The following is a 17,410-nucleotide window of genomic DNA, read 5'->3' as shown; positions in this document are numbered from 1 at the left end:
TTACTTGCTTAAAATGTGTGCCGAATATTTTCTTATACCGTTGACTGATATATGCAATTCCTCTCTTGAAACGGGAACATTTCCAGAAGATCTTAAACTTGCAAAAAATAAGACCTATACACAAAAAAGGATCAACTACTGACCCAGGAAATTATCGTCCTATCTCTATTCTATCTGTTTTCTCCAAAATTTTAGAAAAAGTTATGTATAACAGATTGGTGCCCTTTTTGGAAAAGAATAATATCTTCACGAAGAGCCAATTCGGGTTTAGAAAGTGCAAATCAATTAACAATGCTGTAGTTGCTTTTCTAAGTGATATATATAAAGCGAGAGAGAGAAGAAATAAAATATATGGAATTTTTCTGGATCTCACAAAAGCCTTTGACCTTGTTAATCACAAAATTTTATTGAATAAATTGCGTAATTATGGTATTAGAGGTCATGCTAATTTATGGTTCCACTCCTATTTGACTAACCGCATGCAATATGTAGAAATAGGTCCAACCAAGTCAGAGGTAAGACACATTAGGCACGGAGTTCCACAAGGATCAATATTAGGTCCTATACTTTTCCTTATCTACATTAACGATCTTCCTGATTATATAGTTCCAAACAAAAGCGTACTTTTTGCGGATGATACAAATATTTTAGTTGAAATTCCAAATAACATTTGCGCCGAGGAAATCATATTTAAGAACACGACAGATAAAATTACAGAATGGATAAAAGCAAACCAACTTAACTTAAATGCAGCGAAAACAACTATAATGAGTTTCAATGAAGGAAAACTGAACTCTCTAAATATACATCAAATACGTATAGACGGGGAACTCATACAGGTATCTGACTCTTGTAAATTTTTAGGGATAAAATTGGACTCTAAGTTAACATGGGACGATCACGTGAATGATTTGTTGAGGAAACTAAGCGCGAAAATATATCTTATACGTAAAGTTAGTAAGATTCTAACTACAGAAACATTGAAAACAATTTATTTCGGATTGATTCAGTCAATTCTATCGTATGGAATCATTTTTTGGGGTAATACCTGTTATGCAAAGAAAGTGTTTACTATGCAGAAGAAAATGTTACGAATAATGTTATCAGTCCCGTTTCATACACCAAGTAGACCACTGTTTCAGAAACTTAAAATATTACCATTGCCGTGTATATACATTCTAGAAACAACATCATTTATACATATGAATAAAAGAAACTTTCAACTCAACTCGGACCTACACGAATACAACACAAGAACAACCAATCATATTCATATCCAAAATTTCCGTCTAACAAGAACTCAAAATTCGTTACACCACATAGGAATAAAACTTTATAATAAATTACCAGATCGTGTCAAACGAATGCCAAACTTGCAGTTTAAAAGACACCTCAAGTTACTGTTACTCAAACATCTTTTCTATGGTTTAGATGAATATCTTCACTGTGATCTTTCTTTATAATGTAAATATCAAAATTTATTTGAATTTTAAAATATATAAAACAAGGTAAATTTATATTTTCTCTAAAAGTACACTTAGTTTGTTTTATTGTTACGTATATATTTTATATTATTACTTTATATATTGTATTATTATATATTATTTTTTAATAATTGTAATACTAATTGTAGCGTATCTCTTGCAATTATTATTATTATAACTTGTAATAGTAACTGTATCTCTTGACGAAGCCATGAACGCTAAGTTCTTACGGCGGAAAATGAAATAAATAAATAAATATCAAAACTACGACCAATTTTTTGTAATTCAAAATGAAGTTTCTCTGCAACAACTTCTAAACGCCGTTGATTCTTTGGACTTGCTGAGAAAAGGGTGTATAATGAATCCATAAAGGACTTAAAATGAAGAGAAGTTGATTGTTCGTTCATTACGTCATGAATAGCGAGCTCTAATTTGTGATTTAGGCAGTGTATTACAATTAAATTAGAATTAAATCTGTTCTTGAGAATTGATGCAGCGCCCTTATAGTGTCCCTGAAGATTTGCTGCACCATCGGAAACAAAAGCAACTAACTGTTTTTTTAAGATTTCTTCAGAAAGTCCATGTCGCCCTAAGCACAAAATGATAGCATCTGCTATTGAACTACCTGTAAGAGAGGATAGTTCCAATATATCGAAGAAGTAATTGCATGCTTGTCCGTCAAACTGAGTACGAACATACATTATTAGGCAAGATTTGTTTGAGATTGTAGTGCTTTCGTCTACTAAAATGCTAAAAATATTGCCTGAGTGTACAATATGGTTAATTAAAGTTTCTTGCATTTTCTTAGCCGTGAAATTAATTATATTTGCGCAAGAATGTTCTGAATGTAACATTTGTCCCATATTGGCCCCGTTAAGGCGTTGTAAAGTGCACACATCTTTAAAGAGCTTAAAAGGTTCATTTCGCTTACACAACAAATAGGCAGTGCGGAAATTATGTGAAGTCACTTCCACCTTCGATTTATTTTGCTCCTCCCACAAAGACATACTGTTAGACAACGATGATTTTAGCGTATCCCTTTGTCTCTTTTCCAAAACACTCGCGCAATCTATGTGATAGTTAGATTTTGCATGGTCTGATATTTTATCATTTAATTTTTTACTGTTTTTTGCAACAACCCCGTTCACAAATGCAAGTTCCACTCGCGTATTGCTGTTCTTGAGAACTCCAAGTTTTTGCACATCACTGCAATACAAACAAATCACTTCCCCACTATGTTTTGCACTCAACCAGGGTCGACTTTGCTTCCATTTTTCAAATCTTTGCTTCTCAACACAACCACCAATAACTGTACAAGTTTCATTTTTATCTTCACTTAAATTAACACTTTCTGAATTAATCGCACACTCATCACCTTGGGTCGGTACAGCCACACTTTTCGCTTCCGTTTTCCGGTTACTACTATCCGGATTATTTGAAAAATCGATTTTGCATTTTTTCCCGAAACAATCTAAAATTGTTTTTTGACGCTTCATTATTTCTCGAGCAATGACACCACGACTTCGAAACACTTAATGCTCCTACGAATCCGACAACAATACTTCTTTACAAGCTCATCCGAGGTGGTTATGAATCAGTAGCTTAACATTCATTAGAACGGGGAAGGGGATCTAGATACAAACACTTATTAAGCTTCTGTGAAGGTAGTTATTTCCGTAAGTACAATTTCCCTTAAAGCTAGATTTATCATCCTTATAATGAAATCGTATTTGATTGTCTTAATCTATGTAATCAAACACATACACAACTTAACTAAAAACTACCGGTACTCGATATTGAAATTTCTTAATACAAATATGTTTGCAGATGAAACTAGATCATCATCCGTTTGACTAAATCTGGTGACACAGGTTCTTTTCCAGTAACTGCAGACTCAAACATTTGGTGACCTTTCCACCCCCTTCGAGTTTCCTTGCATACTTCGGACCCACCCCCGCCGTTCTCTTGCGGAGGAAACCATCCATTTCCTTGGGGAAAGAAGTCAATGACCTCGACTGTATTGCCAATTTGTCATTCAGTCATTTGTTCTTGGCGAGTGATGATCGTAGGCTACTTAGAATGGCTAAAGTGCACAGCGAAACCCGCGAAATAATTCAATGTGGCAACCTGTGTGCATCCAACTATTGAAGGATCTCGGTCACAGCAACTTGTCCTTGCCCCTTTCGAGTGAGATACGGGAAAACTCACATCGGCATAACACCAGTAGGGACACACTTGAAATATAGTTTTTTTTTATTATTATTAACAAGTACAAAACATTTGAGATGTGAGATGTTTCATAAATTTTCACTCAAGGAATATTTAGGTTAGCTACACAAAGTAAGAATTGTTCCCTTTTTCTATCTTCATGTGCGTTCAAAAATATTCCAGAGGGGGAAAAAGTTATCCCTGCCAGGGATAAAATTTTTCTTCTCCAGGGGGGGAAAGATTTTTGTCAGGGGGGGAAATCCCTGGCATCCCCCCCGCCAATTCGCACCCTGTATATATATATATATATATATATATATATATTTGAAAACAGCTCTACAATGTAATATATACACAACTACAATGTTGAAAATTAATCAATGAAAATCAATTGAAAGTAGTTGCTGTGGAAATCTATTGAAATTGAATTAATTGTTATTTAATTTAAATTGCAATTGAATGACTGAATTCAATTACAATTACAATCCACAGCAATCACTTTCTATCAATTGATTAATTGCATTTGATTCTCATTTATTAATGCTCAACTACAATTAAGAATTGATTATTACTTACTTCAGTTGTTAATTGCAACTAACAATTAAATTTACAGATTAATTGCTAATTGTTAATTCAATTGAAATTTCCCCAACACTGCCTAAATGCCATTTTTCTTTGTTTTTTTCTCTTTCATTTTCTTTACAAAAGCTCTCAAATCTTTGTCCATCTTTTCCATTTTCCACGTCATAAAATCGAAATAATGTACTTGAAATTGGAGTTAGAAATCTAATAGAAAATTAATTTCATATCCTCTCTTTTAACAATACCTGTCATTTTTTTTTTTACAAAATATACGAAATATTTCTTAGATATACATATAAATATAATTCTCATTTCTTCTTGAAAAAATAGTTTTCCTGTGTATTTCCTGTTCTCTTTATACTCCCGAAAACTACGGTAACAGACGTAAACAATCACACTCTGAGGCATAAAACCGTAGTTAAAATGTGTTACAGTTTCTATTTTCTCCCTTCTTGAACAGGTTATCTTGTTCCATATTTCAATGATTACCTTTTGTTTATTTCCAGAAATCACGATGACTTTTTTTAAAAAAATCTTTAGCTAACCTTCGGAGATAAACTGAACGAAGAAAAATCAAGATAATGGTCCGGATTTATGCTATTGATCACGATATTCCTGCGAGTATTATCTCTGTCATTATCTACTTCGTTGTATCTGTTTGTCTTCACATCGATAGTTGCACTTGGTCAAGAAGATTTCACAAAATTTTTGCTCCACAAACAACTCCCAGCCTACCTGGAGAACACATTTTGTGACAGCTGTCCATGAAATTTTGTCGGAAGGACAGCTTTTCACGGTTACAGAACTTTATTCCATGAGCCAATTTATAATATCGCACAGAATAATGTCTGGGCAACCTTAGCTATTGTTAGGTTTGGATTATCGATTCGGTAAAAAGTGAGCAATTAAAAAATCCTAACCTTCCTCTATTTATGCTTACAATTCCTTTTATGATTAACCACATTTGATAAGGTAACATTTTTAATTTTATTTTCGTTAATATCTACTGCATAACCCTTTCATACATTTTCTATACTTATTTTTAATTTCATAGTTATTGTTTTACTGTGTAGGCTAAGGTAGGCGATGAGAAATGAGCAGTAATAATAAAATGGATGGCGAAGAACAATACAGGTACATAACATCCATGCCAAACCGATATGCAAACTTAAATATGTCTTGGAATCGGAGGCCTACGCCTTAGACCGCACTCGCATGAAAACCTCCTCTTGTCTGTTGACTGCCAATTTAATTTGAGTTATTTATTGCTAATTTACTACCTAGAAAATTTCAGCCCCGACTATCACCTCCCCTTCACGTTGCGGAGAACATCTGTTTGCTTTCCTTTCGAGTTTCTGTTTTCAGAAACCTGTCCCTAAAGTCTTATTTACTTGATGACCGCAGTGATCCTGACAGATATCTGCTACCTTCAGAACACAAAAATATCAGATATGCCATGGTATTCAAAGATATATATATATATATATATATATATATATCGTGTAACACCCCAAATCAAATAGATCTCGGTAGCAGTTGGGGACGCGGTGGCTCAGTGGTAGAGTGTTCACCTCTAGTGCATGCGGTTCTTGGTTCGATCCCAGCTCGCGCCAAATGAACTTTGTGATGGACAAGCACCGTGTGCGTTTGTTTCCTCGAGGTTCTCCCGTTTCCTCCCACTTTCTTAATTCCTCCATTTCATTCATTACTACTTTGGCATAGCCGGCATAAACGTGGGACGTAAAACTTTAAGATTTCATTTCTATAGTACTTTAACTCTACTATAGTCGTGTTGAAGCGGCTCTCAGGTTATGTATAATTAATTAGTCGTAACATTTTGTCAGATATCTCTAGTTTAGTGTTGTAAATAAGAAAAAAGTTGGTATTTTTCAGAAACGGACGATATTTTTTTTTTTTTTTTAGAAAAATACATTGCCTCTCGTTTTTTTTCTAAATTTCATTTTATTTTCTAAGTAATCATTTGTAATGTATCTAACGTCTATTAAGTAAGAAGCAGTTTTATGTAGTAATTACCATAACTAGCTAACTAGCTAACTAACCCAATGGCCTATGGAACCCGGAGGTTCAATGCCGCGTTCACAAAAACTCTCAGAGCCACTATTCCCCAATTATGACAGAGAAAGGCGCTCCCGAGTCCGACTTCAATTGGTTGGTTGGTGGTGTGATTTCCACTTTAGTCACCCGTTCAGCGCCGAGATTATTTAAGACGTGGGCCTACACCTTAACTTGGAATCCGTATCACATAAGCTGCCATTAAGAATGTATCCCAAGTCTCCCATGCCAAAGATGAGCACGCTACCTCGGTGACAACATAAACATCGGGATTTTGGCTGGTGTTGCTCACGAAACGAGATGTCGGTCTCTCTCGTCTCGTGAAGTATCATTGAAATTCATTTAGTTTTCAGAAAGGTTTATCTATTTCTATTGGTCGTTTTTATCACGTTCCTCGGTAACATTACTTTCTTCACACAACAACACATACAAGGATAAATAACATGTGTATTAGTTTTCAATATTATATCACTTTGTTACTCGTTATACAATTCAATTAAAATATAATAGTAGTAGCATCACTACAATTGTAATTGTGTATAGAGTAAATAATCTAGTCATCTGTTGCATAATCGCTGCTTCCGAAATTGTGTTTCAAGAGTTTAATTCAACAAGTTTCGTTATTTATATTTGTTAAGGGGGGAATTTTAGACTACAAATTCTTTATAAGTGAAATTAGAAGGTTAAGGAAGAATCATCCTTGGTCTCGATGGAAGTAGTAAAATAGAAATAATAATAATAATAATAATAATAATAATAATAATAATAATAATAATAATAATAATAATAATAATAATAATAACTCTTAGGTAACAGGGATAAGGAATATTTTCAAAGTGTTGCTAGCTCTACTATGTTGAAGTATACATAAGACAGGTCTATGTATAAAAGTGAAACTGTAGTAATTTATTTTTAATTTGATCATTGGAGATCTGTTGTTGACTTGTTTCAGAGAGCTTTTACTGCACTACCAAACCCCATCCTATTAATCTTGAAACATTCACTAATTAAAGGTGGAGTAATGTAAGGTTACATGCTTCAATGCGCTGATTTTACCGTAAAAGGTGTTGTTACTCTGTGGGTTAGAATTATTAAGTTAATACAGTAAAGGTGAGCTATTATACCGTAATGGGATGCCATGCCATATACTTCTGAAGTAACAAGAGGCCCGTATAGTTGGCATGTGGGAATGTGGTCGTAGTGCTTCGTATATTACTATTATGGTTAATAGAACCAAAGCACGTGTTCAATGCTGGATCCGATGCTAACAAGAGGAGGGTGAATAAGAGCTACAGAACCACCCACCTACCACCAACCAACCAACCACCCAAACTAGGAAGACGTAGAAAAATTACCAAAGAGGACAATAATGGACTCGTTTCTGCTAGTAGAATTACATGAAGTGGGAATCCATTAGATTTCCTACCGTAAAAGGTTTGACTGTAGAACACCGTTCCTTAAGAATCTCAATTTCGTTGCAATATTTGCCAGCTAGGAAAGGGACCTCAAATACCGTGATTTGGATAAACGACAAAGTATTCTCTTCCGCTCAAGATGGAAAGCTATCTCAGTAGCGCCCCAATTGCACTCGTTATTCACCAGACCATATCGCAAAAAAAGCAAGAAGTGGAAGAATTAGCGTTCCTTTCTGGGGTTTGACATTAGCAGCAGGAGTTGGAGAATTGATAGGATGGATTCGGAAGAATATGTGGAAATATTAGAATGACCTATGTTACAAATCGTCTGGGACGTATATCCGAAAGACAAAATGCCTATCATTAATTACGTCCAAGATAATAATGTATATGCTTTGAGAACAACTAAACAGTGGTTCCAGAGACATCCTGACATTTCTTTGCTCGATTGGCCATTTAAATCCTTGGACCTTAACTCTGTCGAAAAATATGGCATTAATGGTGCAGAATTGGGAACCTGGAAGAAAGAAAACTCTTGAAGGTCTGAAGAACTATGTAAGTTAAAGAATTTGTAATTTAAAAGGACTTCGGCTCAATTTCTGCTGATTATTTCACTTATCTGCAACCTAAATCAATAAATTATAGTTGCCAGAAAAAAACAAACATTTGAGAAAAAAACATGAAAAAGAACGATGTTTTTATTGAAAAAAACCCACAGAAAAAAACTTTTTTTTTTTTTTTACAACACTACTCGAGTTATTCCCTTCAACTACAACCATCTCCCCATCATTAAATCTCAGGACACACATCTCTATATCCGTACTATACTCGTGTTGAAGTGACTTTCACGGTATGAATAAATAATTAAAACGAAAAGTCAAAATTTAACATATTTTCTAATATTTTGTGAGATCATCATCAACGAAAATGTGTATTTTCAGCAGTTGAGCAGTGTTCAATAAAACTAAAAACTCTGGAGCCAGCACTTCTGAATTGCGCAGGGGTCCTCCTATTACAGAACAACGCTAAGCTCCATGTTGCTAGGATGACGCTGGACACTATTCTACGCCTTGGATGGAAAACACTATTGCATCCGTAATACTCCCCAGGACATTGTACCGTCTGATTATAACCTGTTCCATTCCTTGGACAATCATCTTAGATGATGCCAGTTCAAATCCCCAGTAGAGGTGCAAAATGAACTTGGTACCTCCTTCACTTCACGGTCCACCAAGTTGTACCGTAATGGAATCCATGGCCTTCAAGAACCCGTTGGTAGGACTATTTTTGATCTTCCAGGTAGGGATGGTACCGAGACCGAGACTATATAATTCGAGACGAGACCGAGACGGAAATTTATATACCGAGACGAGAGATCGAGACGGATTTTTATATAATCGAGATAGATCTCTATAAATCGAGAATTAGGTCAGTCTCGAAAATCTCGGTCTCGTCTCGAATATTGATATTGAAAGCTATTAAAATTTCCTTTACTTAAAATATGTTTCGTTCTTGTCTTAGATAATATGGGAACGGTTAATTGATGTACAGTGGCGTATTTAGGGGTGGCCATTGGGGCTCAAGCCCCTCCCGAAACAAAATTCACTGCTGATGTATATCCACTACCTCGTATTTCTCTCTGTATCGATATATATTTACGTATTTTCGCAACATAAAGTTCTATTTTCTCAAATCGCACCACAAAACGTATTACTTATTTCTAATTTACATATTAAATAAACTCAGAATACCATATACATTATTCAGTGTAACAAACGACAATAGAGAATAACTAACATCAACATTATGGAGATCTCTAATAACTCAAAGGCCATGGACGGTGCAATGAGCATCAGTTGTATCTTAGCGTCAAATATTATGAACATGCTATGATACAATGTATTTCGAATGAATGAAGGAACAAAGTTACAAGAACCGTGCTTAATTAGAAGTTCTAATTACACCTAGTTACATTTCACTTATTTCAGTTCGATCACCGACCATCTCAAACTCGATCCATACCATATAGCTATATGCAATTATTTAAGGACTTACAGTTAGTAATATATATTGTATTGATTTTTGGTTTTGTTTGGTTTAGTTTAACGTCCTACGTTTATGTTAGGGCGGCTAAAGGAGGCGTGGAGCTACTGATTATACTGGAATCCGAACCACTTCGATTGTTCAACTGTACCCCCACCGTGAATTGAATTCTGGACCACGCGAATCGAAGTTAAGCGTGCTAGGCGCTAGACGAAATGGGGGTCTCACATTCTGTTGCTTTAAATCATTGAGTCAGTGTTGCTAGACCCGAGGATGAAAAAGTAACGTGTCTGTGCACCAAAAGTAGCGGATTTGAACTATTTGTAGCCCAAATAGATAGAAATGTATTATTTGGCAACTACTGACTGGTACTAATGAAATATTTTTTAACGTGGGCTGGAAAATGTGCTTGATGTATTGCAAGAAGATATTATGAAATTAAATGAAATGAAATCTTTAAGTTTTACGTCCCACGCTTATGCCGGTTAGGCAGATCGATGGAGGAAAACAATTCTAGACTGGATACCACGCGACAAAAACAGCCTAGGAAACGCCCGTATACAAGAAGGTGTGACGAAATCAAGAACCACTCGGGAGTAACGTGGAAAAGAATTGCCCAAGATAGAAAGTTGTGGAGAAGATTTGGAAAGACCTTCATCCAGCAGTGGATTGATAAAGGTTCATTATGTTAATGATGATGATTTTATTATATCTGGACCTCAGAGGTAAACTAAACTAAGTCATAATTTCGTAATTTTACAGCAGAAGGGAAAAACCGGTTCCTTAAGTAAGACCTATACTTAGTACTGTTTTTTCAAACTATACTAACATATAACACTTTCCAAGTGTAACATTCCGATTTTTGATAAAATTTGGCAGGTATAAACTACATATGAAACAAACGAATAGTGTTTTTTTTTTTAATTTTATGAGGAAAAACGGTTAGAAAGTCAACAAGAAGTGGACAGAAGTGAATGAAATTGGGCACAGATATTGTAGACGTAAAATTAGGGAACATGTGTTTCATATTTTCCTGGAAAAATCACTTGGTGTGGCATGGGCTCCTCCAAACCTTTGATCACGAAATATCAAAAATGCTAATAACAGTATGTCAGATGTGTCTAAAGGGCATAAAGAATTGCAACGAAAATTTTTGTAGGGGCAATAAGTAAAAAATAAACGAAATATGTAAAAATAAATAAATAAAAATATGTAATATAAGACAATTCGTGTTTCCAAAGTGTCCTTAACCAATTTGCTTCAAATTTGGCACATCAACAGCAAACAGAAAATAAATCGACATTTGTTTATGTTTATGCGGGAAAACATTGTTAGTGTTACCCCCCCCCCCGAAATACCATAAAATATGCTGTAGGTATGAAACAGCTACTGTGAAAATAGCGAACTTTTACCAATAGAAAGATGACCTAACAGCAGGGATGAATACAGTGAATTTGGAGTGTATTGTGCTTCTACTCTCAAAAGTTCAAGTTCAAAGACTGAACATTGCGCTCTCTAGCTGCTTGCGAAACACGTATTGCCTTATTTTACATATACAATATCTATGCACAATTTCATTCGCTTCGGTTCACTCTTTCCTGCGCTTCTGCGGTAGGCCTAATATTTTCATTTCTCGGAGGGGCCTTGGCCCCAACAGTGTTTTTCCGCATAAAGTAAAAACACATGTTCGTTTATTTTTTGTGTATTTCCCCTAAGTTTTGGGTCCTTTATTATTTATGTCCTTTAGGCACTTCTGACGTATACTTATTCGCAATTTCTATATTTCGTATTCAATGGTTTGGAAGAGGCTGTGCCCCACTCACCTGGTTCGTTTTTTTTTTTTTTTTTTTTTTTTTTTTAGGAAAATACGAAACACGCATTCCTTTATTTTAAGTCTACAATATACGAGCACAATTTCTTTCTCTTCGGGTCACTTCTTCTTGCATTTCGGGAGTCAACTTTTGGGTGGGGGCTTTTGCCCTCCTAAAGCCATTTTAGGGTAGAAAATAAAATAAAAGTGTTCAGTCCCTACAAAAAGTTTCGTTGCAGTTCTTCATGTCCTTTAGACACATCTGACATAGTGTTAGTAGCACTTTTGATATTTCATGATCAAAGATTTGGAGGGGTCCATGCCCCATCAACCGTTTTTCAAAAGGAAACTTGAAACATGCATTTCCTCATTTTGCGTCTACAACATCTGTGCGCAATTTCATTCACTTCGTTCCATTTCTTCTTGCGTTCCGGGCGTCAACTTTCGAATTTTGGGTTGTAGCTTTTCCCTCCTAAAACCGTTTTTCCGCAGAAAATACAGAACACGTATTCGTTTATTTCATGAGGTAGCGTCCACCTGCCAGATTTTCTCAAAATCGAAGTGTTACATGTAAGTAGTTATAAAGTAGTAGGATGCGTTTAGACTTATATTGTAACTCCACTAGAAAGAACATAGTCTATTAAAAAAAGTGACTTAGCATAGTCTACCTCTAAAGTTTGTATATATATATATATATATATATATATATATATATATATATATATATATATATATATATATATATATATAAAAAACTTGAGTTAAATATACATATACATATATATATATATATATATATATATATATATATATATATATATATATATATATATATATATATATATATATATATATATATATACAGGGTCAGATACAGGATTTTCTGAGGGTGGTGCAGCGAGACCAAAATAACCAATCACACTGAAACTCTTCAAACTTACATGTGATAGTATTCTTTATCCCTGACAATGCTGATGCATAGGATGGAGAAAAGTATTTTAAAGAAGGTGTTAGGCAGAAAAAACTTTTCTCCTCCTGTTTTTTTCCGAACTTATCAAATGTATTACTTTGTTTGTTGATTTCTTTTCCTTCAACCTTCTGAAAATCAACCTTAACTATTGCTTTCGCAGCTTTGCTTTCTTTTAGGATCCAAACGGAAACATGCTGACAGAAAGTTTCGGAAAGTATTGCTATTTTCACTGCTAACTTCTCATTTTAGATAGTGTATATTTACAACAAAGGGGGGTGCACTTGCACCGGAGCACCCCTCTAAATCCGGCCGTATATATATATTAGCATCAGTTACCCTCTTCGCTGGGTTAAATTAAGAAAAAAATAGTAATATGTTTCGTTAGTCAGTCACGTTTTATTATTACTAAACCGCTCCTTGGTATTTGTCATTTTCGATTATTTTTATATACCCTCTCTCCTCCCCATGTTGCGGGCCACGGCACCGGAAGTGTCATTGTTCATCTTAGCGACCCCGAAAGGCATGAATTCGACACTGATATTGGTCATTATGATTATATATATATATATCCCTCCCATCCCAAAATTTTTGCAGGGCTGATAGATTCGACAATATCCCAGGCCCGAACCTTATCTATGCTGAAAATTTGATCGAGATCGGTCGGGTGGTTCAAGAGTTATTAAGTTTTATTTATTTCTATAGCTTTTCACCTCCCCTCCTCCATCCCTAAGTTCTGCAGTTAAAGTGATATGATAAAAACCACCTCATATCTGAACCTCATTTATTTTGAAAATTTGGTTAAGATTGGTAGGGTGATTTAAACATGATGAAGTAACAAAGACAGTTAATTTTATTTTTACTTTTTTTGACATATATATCTCCCCCTCACCTTCGTTAAACTGTAAAAGTGAAATGAAGAAAACATCCCAGGCCCGAACCTTATCTATGTTGAAAATTTGATCGAGATTGTTTGGGTGGTTCAAGAGTTAATAAGATTTAATCATTTTCATATATTTCCCCTCCTCCCCGCCCCTTAAAATATACTGTTAAAATAAAGTGATAAAAAACTTCCCAGGTTTGAACTTCATATATATTGAAAATTTGATTGAGATCAATTGGGTGCTTCAATAATAATTAATTCACGAACATAGTCACTTTTATTTTTATATTTATTGATTTTTGTATTTCTCTCCCTCCCCTCCCTCCCCTACGTTGCTCCGTCAGTCCTGAATCTCATCTACATTAAATATTTGGTCAAGATCGGTCGGGTGGTTCAAGAGGCATTAAGTTTTATTTAATTTTTCTATGTCACCCTCCTAACCACCCCTAAGTTGTATCGTCAAAGTAAATACCGGTAGCTAAAAGCACTCCCAGGCCAGAACCGCATCTACGTTAAAAGTCGATCGAGATCGTTCGGTCGGTTCAAATGATTATGATATATATAGCTTTTACTAGGTAAGGTAGAGTAAAAATGAATCTAAAATTTAAGATCCTTCATGTTGCAGCAGAACTACGAAAATACAGAAGAAAACTAGAAAGTTAAGAATCACTTGTTTTGGCGACAGACAGAGAGAAAATACAATTATCTATATATCGAATTATCTATATACTTATATAATATATACTATTTCCATGATTCGCAAGTAATTTTCAATCAATATAAAATTTCCATGTAATGAACGCACGATTAGTTTTCTCGAATAAAGATCACATGCACCGCTGAGAGCTCAGGAATAGCTTAATCTACGTTACGGCACTGGATATATGATTATGTAATGCATTACGACCTTATGAACTTGTATAAGAAACAGAATGTACTTAAACTGAGACACGAATTACGCGAAATATCGGGCTTTGAATCTAACTTGATTGTTGATCCGACCCAAGACAACACATAACAAAGGTGAGTGCCGTAGCTACCACCACAAGGTTCAAGAAGTTCGTGTTATAAAGTGTCAATTAAACGCGGAGATGTGAAACAGTAATAAACCATTTGATCAATTTGAAACAAAATATATTGCAGTAATAATTTACCCTATTTGTTAATATAATGAACGTTATATTGTTCTTAAAATGACAGTCAAAGCAGAATGTATTCGATAACAAATGAGAAATTGTAAAATTTTAATTTTGGTACGATTCAATACATTCGTGTTGCTATTGTTCCATTACCAATTAGGAGACACTGAACAATTCTGATTCAAAGGAATGAAACAAACTACTGAAATTACTTGTGTCGAGTTTGGTTTCAGTTGGTCAATTAGTATTTGTGTGAGGGGTGGTCAAATTCTGGTCACTAACGGGTATTATAAGTATTGTAGTATTACTTTTGATTCGACCAGTTCCATTCTTTCGGTATATTTAGAAACTGTTATCAATATTATTTGTACCGAGTTTCATTTGAGTTGGTGTAGTTGTGTTTGTGTGAGGAGTGGAGAAAATCTGGTCAGTAACGGGTATTGTCGGTAATGTACCGTTACTTTTGCTTCGAGCAATTTCATTCTGTAGGTGTTGTTAGAGACGGTTATCAAAATTACTTGTGTCGAGTTTGGTTTGAGTTGGTCAATTAGTATTTGTGTGAGGAGTGGTCAAATTCTGGTCACTAACGGGTATTATAAGTATTGTAGTATTACTTTTGATTCGACCAGTTCCATTCTTTCGGTATATTTAGAGACTGTTATCAATATTATTTGTACCGAGTTTCATTTGAGTTGGTATATTTATGTTATTTTGAGGAGTGGTCAAAGTCTGGTCAGTAACGGGTATTGTAGGTAATATACCGTTACTTTTGTTTCGAGCAGTTCCATTCTTTAGGTCTTGTTAGAGACGGTTATCAAAATTACTTGTGTCGAGTTTGGTTTCAATTGGTCAATTAGTATTTGTGTGAGGGGTGGTAAATTCTGGTCAGTAACGGGTATTGTAGTATTACTTTTGATTCGACCAGTTCCATTCTTTCGGTGTTGTTAGAGACTGTTATCAATATTATTTGTACCGAGTTTCATTTGAGTTGGTGTATTTGTGTTTGTGTGAGGAGTGGTGAAAATCTGTCAGTAACGGGTATTGTAGGTAATGTACCGTTACTTTTGTTTCGAGGAGTTCCATTCTTTAGGTGTTGTTAGAGACTGTAATCAAAATTACTTGTGTCGAGTTTGGTTTCAGTTGGTCAATTAGTATTTGTGTGAGGGGTGGTCAAATTTTGGTCAGTAACGGGTATTATAAGCATGGGTGGCGATTAGGGGGGCAAGAGGGGGCAGTTGCCCCCCACTTTTTGAAGTGACGCCCTAATTTATATAATTTCATTTAGAAATGTAATCAGGGTGTCCACACAATTTGGAGAAAAGACCTCTGACTTTTCCCTGACTTTCCATGACGAAAGTTCCAGATTTCCCTGACCCCTGAATAACTTAAAAATATAGAAAAAAGAAAGTAACCCCAGCCTCCACGTTCTCCATAGTTGGTCTTGGTCTCTTCCGCTTCTGTTTCTTTCTGTTTTCAATTTTCTTTCCAAAGGAATGTAAATTTACAAACATGCATTAGGCCGATATTGATTAGGCTTACATATTACACAAAATGTAAAGTTACAAACGAAAGTGTGCAGTACCTAAGGTATGAAAAAATTAAACATTGTATGCTAACACATTATAATACTAATTACACAGCATTATAATATTGCCTATAGTAATAAACAGCTCACACATGATTTTACTGATTATTTAAGGAAAAAAAAACACTTGCTGGTGCAGTTGTTAAATGCAACCCGTTTAGAAATTTGTTTTCATACTTTCTCGCATAGTTTTCTTCTCATTGATATGAATATCCTTCTTGTCCTCGCAGTTTAATTTTCTTCTCTTCTTCCTCCAGCTCCTTTAGTTGTTGCTGAATCTTTCGTTTCTCTCTCCTATTCTCGTCTTCAGGATTTATTTCTCTTTTCTTTTCCAAATACACTTGATATTGTCTCATTGAAGTTCTCACTGAATTTATCATACCTCTTGTAATTTTTAATCCTAATGATCCACCTATTCTCATCACGTATGATCCGTTGAGCCACCAGAGATTCTTCTTGTAAGTTGTCAACAATGGGAATTTTATTTATTGTGACACCACTTTCAAAAAATGCGTTTCCGTGAAAGAAGATAAAACTCAATTTCATAACTGACCATAAGTCAACGAAATTCTTCCCATTTCCTAAGACTAAGTAAAAAACTCATCAAGTCCAATACCATCTCTATCATTGGCTATGAATTCATTCGAGTGTTCCTTATATTCTTCAGTCTGGGCTTTCACTGTGAGCTGGAAATACTATTTCTTCGCGTTCTTTGCCACTTCTCCTGATATCCTCTTGGCACCATGCAATTCTTCTAGAACAACGTCTACTCTTTTGAGCAATATGCCAGGATGCAGTTAGATGCGTGTTTTTCGCAGAAAATTAGTTTCAATAACTGTATCAGACAACACTGACTCCCTCAATATCATCATTGAGAACACCACATTTTGCATCCAATAACAGTAAAGAAATTAACCCTATTTCAAAAATTCAGTAATTGAACAATGGGCCTAAATGGATTTTTCACTGACCTTCCCTGACCAATCTGCCATTTCCCTGACTTCACCTGATACATTTTTACTTCCCTGACCTTCTCCTAACTTTCACTTATTTTCCAGAATATGAACACCCTGGTAAAGGTTTTGTATGTATTACTGTTTCTTAGAAAAAATAGTGCCATATGATATTTGGTGTTGCGTGAATACGTATTGGTTATTTGTCTTCCCATGGAGTTAAGAAAGCTACAGGAATTGCATTTTAATTGCAAGTCAAAGCAATTAA

This window comes from Thermobia domestica, chromosome 7 (genome assembly GCF_964235325.1).
Source record: "Thermobia domestica chromosome 7, izTheDome1.hap1.1, whole genome shotgun sequence".
NCBI classification, from domain to species: Eukaryota; Metazoa; Arthropoda; class Insecta; order Zygentoma; family Lepismatidae; genus Thermobia; species Thermobia domestica.
This window is presented reverse-complemented; position numbering follows the sequence as displayed.